Raw genomic sequence first — 7381 nt, 5'->3', positions numbered from 1 at the left:
ATGTCAATTGCTCGACACGCGGCACTTGCCCGTGAGAAATATTGGCTACACGTCGAGAAAAAATTGTGTCTGGAGACAAAAAATGGCGTCGAGAAAAAAAATGTGTCTGGAGTTCCGCGAGGACAAGACGCGAAGGCCAAACAAGGAAAGGGGAGGGGCAAAAAGAAGGAAGAACAGGGAGTCGTAGAGAATCAGGGCAATTTCCTCGTTAAATTCTTAAAATTTATCCAAATTTATTTCTTCAGCTATTCGAAATTTCTCAGTAGAGATTTTTTTCAGATTCGGACAATCTTTTTCTTAAATCACACGATCCTTGGCCAATCCCCCATAGTGGGTGAAAGCCACTCTCGGAGTAAAGGGAAGCAAAGCAGACCATAAAAACGGAGGTACGGCAGTAGTTAAAAGAATATATGGCAAAGCGGAGTCGCAGCAGGGACGGCAACGTAACCTGCTGGATACGCCAATGAGTTGGCGCAGTGCTGGGCGAATTTTCACGTGGTTGAGACGAACACTATACAGCTCCAAACGGTAATAAATTTTAACAGTCATTTTTATGCCCCGCTCATCTTAGTCGGCTTCATCTACTTCTGCATAACGGGCCAGGATCACGGATATCTTTGGCCACTGCGGGCTTGTGACATCTATTCTCGGAGAACAGGAGTGACTAAAATTGCTGGAATATTCCCTGAAAACAAATGAGCTTCCATCTAAACGAACATGTTTGTGTTCCATTGCGTCAGAGCGAAGAAGATGTAGCTACTGCATGAGACCGCGTAGCGCGTACATTTAGACAAAGTGTTTGTAAAAAACCGGTATCGAGTGCTGCTGCAAGATAGACTCATCAGATATGACTTGTGGAGCTACTAAGCCAGTACTTTCAACTGGCAAACTTTCATTGACTATGAAGGAAGGAAGGAAGAAAGGAAGGAAGGGGATAAATTTATTGAAGGCCAGCACAAAGGCCCACGAAAGGAGCGCACTTGCTCCGTTAACGCCCGTTGTTGATGCGCCGTGACCTTACTCTTGCGCACCTTTAGGCGGCTACAAAATTGCGCGTCGAAAAGCTAGTAAATGAGTCCTTCAATGCGCGTACGCTTACGCGAGCAGTTGCGGCTTTTGAAGAGATAGATGCCCGCTTTACACTTTCACAAATCTGCAGCCCATCTTAATGGAAAGTAGCGCTGTATTTTCTTTCACTGACCGGGTTTCGCGTCCCAAAGGTTGTACCAGCATGCATTACAAATTAAGTTTAATTGTGAGTTTGAAACGTACCGCAGCTGCCTAGTGGGTTATGAGGAACGCAGTTGTAGACGGCTACGGATAAATTTTGACGACCAGGGGTTACTTAACGTGGGCCTAAAGCAGTGAGATTCACGCAGTGAGACCCCTAGGTAACGTATACCTTCCAGAAGTGCTTGGATTTAAAGTGGACGGAATCAACCGGTCTGCAGTCGAGATAAGAAAGATAAATTTAGAGTATGGGTGAAAAAAAAAAGCAAGGAAGAGATTGATACGACCGGATCCGTTAGAGGCATAGGTAGGGGTACGAGGTAGATCGAGAAATTTTGAGGCAGAGAAAAAAATTAGAGAGGTGTATACAAAAGAAATTTACTTGTCATCCCGGCCCTGCGAAAATGCATCTCCACCGAAGCTGTTGCGAACCCATCACAATAACTGCTGGGGGGGTATGCAATGCTTTATTGATGGTGAGGATGCTTGTTTTGAGCTTGTTCTTTATTGAAACGTACGTTGTTTGTTGTATGGGCAATTTCAATGAATGGTATGCAATATTCGCTTCACTTTGCTGAGCTCTCGTATAGCCTCTGCCTCACGGGGTTATGAGCCACTGCATTTCTGCTTGCTTACCGGGGCATGAGCCATTGATTATGATGTTGATGATGATGATGACGAGGATGAAGATAGATGGTTGTTCTGGAGCTTGTCCTTTATTGAAACGTACGCTGTACTGTAGGTTGCATGCGTGGTCTTGCTACCGATGAATACACATGATATCACCGAATAAGTTCCGTCAACGTCGCCTTAGGAAGAGTAATTACGAATATGTTAGAAGAAATGCCTAGACTAGTGAACGAAGTCACCAAACACACGGGTGAATCAAAGTGCGAGTTAGCACTGTACCGCCGATGTAATTCCGCTGCAGACGTCGGCGAAATGCCTGCTTGGCAATACCTGCTTGGAAATATACAAAACTATATCTTACCAACTTTTCAGTATTTGTTTTTTCGATTGTTACGGAAGAGTAGAGCCACACGATATTGTTAGAAGCGGGGCAGCGCCGGCCAAGGTAGATGCATGCGCTGACGGCAAGGCCGGGTTTACTCCTTCGCGGTGTAAGTAATTGTACTCATATACGCAAAAGATAAGAGAAATAAGTCAATTTCGTACAAAATACAGACGCAAAAAGGCACTGTGCGTGGTAAGTCTGCTCAGACAGCATCAAGGTGTAATTACTTCACAAATATGATGCAAATTTTTTCTGTGAAAATCGAACAGCAAAATCATATTGTAACCAACAGTTACAACAGCCGTTTCTACGAAAACTAATTTATTCTGGGGGAACCTGTGCCCGTCAACAAAAACCGACTGAACAATCAGCAACAACAAAAGCTTCCCTCGAGCTTGGCTCCTTCGAACGTCGTTCTCCTCTTTGTGGCCTGCTGTCGCGTGCCAATCGTACGCTTCTCGCGCACGAGCCGCCGGCCTGTCAGCACCGGCCGAGCGTTGCCTTGCGGCGCTTTGCTTGACGCTCGCGGTGTGGCGGCTACGCAGTTGGGATATGTCGGTCGTCTTTTTCTTCTCGCAATGCTGGCGGCAATATGCAGTAGCTACCAGCAATCCTCGCTCTGAGCCACGTGTTTTCTAACACATTTCCCAAGCAACCGCAAAATCGAAGATGTCCTGGCATGTTCTCATTACAATAAGACACGGCGTGATTTAAGCCCCTTACAAACGAGTCCAGGCGAAAACCTCGTATTAAAAAAAAACAGTTACTAACAGTGTTACATGAAGGAACTACGTAGTAACAGTACAACATGTGCGAAGTGCACGCGTAAAATAGATACGATAACTCCGTGACAACTGGTGAGATGATTTAAAGGGCCGCGTACAGCATAGTCATTCCTTGCATGCCTCAGGAGCTGAGGAACACAACACGATGCACTCTTACAATCGTGCACCCTACAGTGACAGCAGCAAGGAAAATAAGCGGTAAATGATAAAGGCGGCAAGTGGTGTTCACAACGTAAGCCAAATGCCACACTGCGGACACACCGAACCAAAACATGGGTGTAGGCCGTGATCGACTTCATCGCTTAACCACGTAAACATTACCGAGTGCAACGCAGATCAACAGGACAAAAAAAAAAAGCGTGATGGCAAGTGATCTCCCCCCGAACGGCGGCGATACATTCCTACCGTTGATCCTGCCAATGAGGCCTAATCATGTCACCGGCAAGTTTTTGCAGGTTTTTAAGTACGCCACCGCTCAACGCTCGTTCTTCGACATTCCTTGAATATTTGGCCACCCCACATATGCGACGGGTATAATCACTATCTCTCCCTTTCTGCTACTTCTCAAGAACCTGCGCGTCCAAGCAGACTGAATGGCACTCGCTCTGCCGTTACCGTTTCAATGCCAGATGTAATAAATCGCTTTACGGTTTAAAAAAGACAACGATTTCACTCTGTGAAGATGGAATGGCTGCGAAAGCTGACGACAGTTAAAGCTCTCAAACGAAAAGCAAAGTGCTTTCGCTGCCATTCCATCTTCACAGAGTGGAATGGTTGTCATTTTTTGTGTTGCGAGTCTGGCGTCGTTGCTCGTTCGGAGGTGCCTGGGCTCGCGATTGTCGTTTTCGTTCAACATCGCGGGAACGTTCTTCGTCGGTAGTCGTTTCGCGCCGGTGCAATTTACATTCTCGTTGCTGTTCCTTCCGGCGCTCCTCGTACGAATGTTGTTCTTCGGGTGTACGAGCTATACGTGTCCTCCCTATCGATAACGCCACTGCTTTTAGCGCCGATACCTCTCCTGCTTATATACTGAGATAACCTTGGCGTCACGCTATTGTTGTAATCTCTTCCGCATTTTCACACCTGCGCCGCCGCACTCCACCCGTATGGACTTGCAAGACATCGCTAAGTCCGTTTCTGTTGCCGGACGCCGAAAAAACTACGGAAGGTTAGTCATGCACAGCTTTTGCTGTAATTTGGCACCTCGATGATGATGATGATGATGACGATGACATGGCGTTTTTTTTCTTATTGTATCGGGCGGACGAATAGGTTACCTCCTAGCCTGTTCTTGAAGTCAATGCGCCCTCGTCCGGGAGAGTGCAAAACGATTTGCTCCTGTCGTGTGAGTGCCGCTGATCCTTGACCAAATCAGCACTCTCACGCAGCACGAACGTTAGCGCTAATTGCCGTAAATACATAAGTCGTTAGAAGGGTATCGTTTCTCGGCGATGTTAGTTAAAATTTGTCGAAATTTGGCGGATATTTGAAATACCATTTCTGAAAAATTGCACCCATTCAGTTACGCTGGTGTATTGGCGTGAATTTCGAAAGAGTGCCGAAGGGGCAATGTCCAAAATTCCTAGACGGGGCACTGTGAAATTAAAGACGAAATTGTGGCACTCCCAGAACAAATGCAGAAGGTGCAGCCGAAACAAGGAGACCCAGTGTCTGATGGATGATTCGTGCTTGTGGTTATATTCCGTGTGTTGCTATGTTCACCGATGCTTTAGGATGTGCCTCAACTGGCATAATATAAACAACAGTATCTTTCCTTCTCCAAGTAACTGAGTCTCCTTGTTCAAAGTGAACGAACAAGCTGTTCTTGATTCCATATTCTAAGATTTTTTCCAGTGCAAGAAACGAGAACGATGACAGAAGCACACACGGTCTGGGTGTGCTTCTCTACTATCGTATTCGTTTCATGAACGAGCACCCCTTATTAATGCGATTAGCAGACTTTGCCTACATAAGCAATTTTGAGCGTGCCTGCCTGCCTGCCTGCCTATCTATCTATCTATCTATCTATCTATCTATCTATCTATCTATCTATCTATCTATCTATCTATCTATCTATCTATCTATCTATCTATCTATCTATCTATCTATCTATCTATCTATCTATCTATCTATCTATCTATCTATCTATCTATCTATCTATCTATCTATCTATCTATCTATCTATCTATCTATCTGTCTGTCTGTCTGTCTGTCTGTCTGTCTGTCTGTCTGTCTGTCTGGTTGCTTACGTCTACCGACTGCCCCGGGCTGTCTAATAGCTTGGGCCACATGGTATGTGCTTGTGGTCGTGATGTCGTTATGGTCGTTCCATCGTCCTCATTTCAGCTTAGTCATCTGACTCTCCTCATACCGTTGTCGTCACGCTTCTAACGCCGATGCGATGACGCAGTTATCATATGACTGAAACAACTTTATTGGAGGTCCGGCGAGGACGCGATCTAGTCGCGCACCCGGCTAGTCTCACGTCGGGACCGGCAGGTCTAGCCCAGCGGCCGGTCGCGGGCACGCCCGACAGCAACTTGGGTTGAGGGGTTGGAAACACCATTCTGGACATGCAGAATTTCGTTACCTCGTTGTGAGTAGCAGGAGCGTCCCTGTGGCGGTAGGGGGAGGGGAGTCGGCGCTCCTTACAGAGGAAGCGCGGTCGGTAAGTTCGCGCGCAGCCTCGTGAGCAGACTCACTGAGGTTCGTGGGAGCACCCTGGACCGACCCTATGTGAGCGGGAAACCAGTGAATCGAATAATGCCTGAGAGCATACGGACTCTAGACGCTAACAAGGCGAGCAGCTTGCTCGGCGATTCAACCCTTCTTAAAAGCCCTAATTGACGTTTTGGAATAACAATAAATTTCAGACCCACGACCGTCTAGGTGGGCAAGGGCCATTGCGGCTTGCTCGGTGACTTCGGTTTCTGAAGTGCGAATCGAGGGGCTATTGGAAATCTTGCCGCTGGTGTCGACCACAACGACAGCAAAAGTCATCCCATCGCTGTCGACAAAGCTTGCTCTGATGTCTTGTTGCTTGATCTGGTTGAGGATCGCTGCTGCTCTGGCCGTGCGTCTGCCCTCGTTGTGGACGGATGGACGTTTCGGGACATGGGGGCCACTTCGAACTTGTCCCGAATGCACCTACGGATCGGGTTACTGACCATCGAGAATTTCGCAGGGTGGTAACCCAGCTCTTCGAGGATGCGTTTACCTGACGCTGTGGTGGTCAGGCGAGGGAGTTGCGCGCGTTATTGGGTTTCGGCAATCTTCTCAGTGGTGCTATGTACTCCCAGCTTGAGGAGATCGTCGGTAGGGTCCCGAGAGCCCTTTTGACTGCTTTGTGGAAGAGAGCGTTGAGCTTGTCTCGCTCCGATCTGAGCCAGTTGTACATAGAAATCGTCTACGTGAAGTGGCATAGTACGAAGGCGTTGATTAGCCTGAGGAGATTGTTTTGCTTCATGCCTCTGTGTCGGTTTGCGATTCTGTGAACGAGGCGGAAAGCGGCGTCCGTCTTTGCGTTTGCGATGATCTTGCGGAGCGCCTTTCCATTGCAGCCGTTGAATTCGACAAACATGCCCAGGACCCGAATGACGTTGACCCTGAGTATTACCCCCCCCCCCCCCACCCTTTTTGTCACAAGTGCGAAGACTGATGCTGCTTTCGGAGACTGGCTTCCAATCTTTGGGTGTGCCTCCCTTCTCTTTTATGTAAAGCAGAATCTCCGACTTGACGGGGAAGCATCGAATTTAGGTGCGGCAGAGATACTCCTCGATCACGTGCATCGCCTCCTGCATGGTTTCTTCGACTGTACCCTCGCAGCCGCCGGAGATCCAGTAGTGAGGTCGTGGGCGTAAATGGTGTTCTTGACGTCCTCGACGCGTGCCAACCGCTCGGAAAGACCAATCATACAGATGCTAAACAGTGTTGTGGAGATGACGGCGCCTTGAGGAGTGCCCCGTCCTCAGAGAGGCACATCTTTGGTAGAAAAGTCTCCAGTGCGAAGCTTGGCCTTCTTGTCCGTTAGAAAAGAGCTGACGCAGCTGTGGAATCTGGAACCGAGGCTCAGGTCTGGAGTGGCCTTGGTGATGAAGGTGTGGAGCACGTTGTCGAAAGCGTTTTCGAGGTCCAGATCGAGCAGAGCCTTGACGTCTCTGGAACGGCCGTCCACGATCTGACCCAGTTGTCATATAGCTTGGGCCGCTAGGTCTGTAATGGTCCTAATGGCGTCGTGGTAGTAGCATTATCTTCACACCATCGTCATCATACAGTCGTCATGTATTCATCGTTGTACCGTAATCGCGATGCCGTCGTGGTAGTTCTGTTGTCGTCTCTCCTGATTCGTCAT

This window comes from Dermacentor albipictus, unplaced genomic scaffold (genome assembly GCF_038994185.2).
Source record: "Dermacentor albipictus isolate Rhodes 1998 colony unplaced genomic scaffold, USDA_Dalb.pri_finalv2 scaffold_17, whole genome shotgun sequence".
In the NCBI taxonomy this organism is placed as follows: Eukaryota; Metazoa; Arthropoda; class Arachnida; order Ixodida; family Ixodidae; genus Dermacentor; species Dermacentor albipictus.
This window is presented reverse-complemented; position numbering follows the sequence as displayed.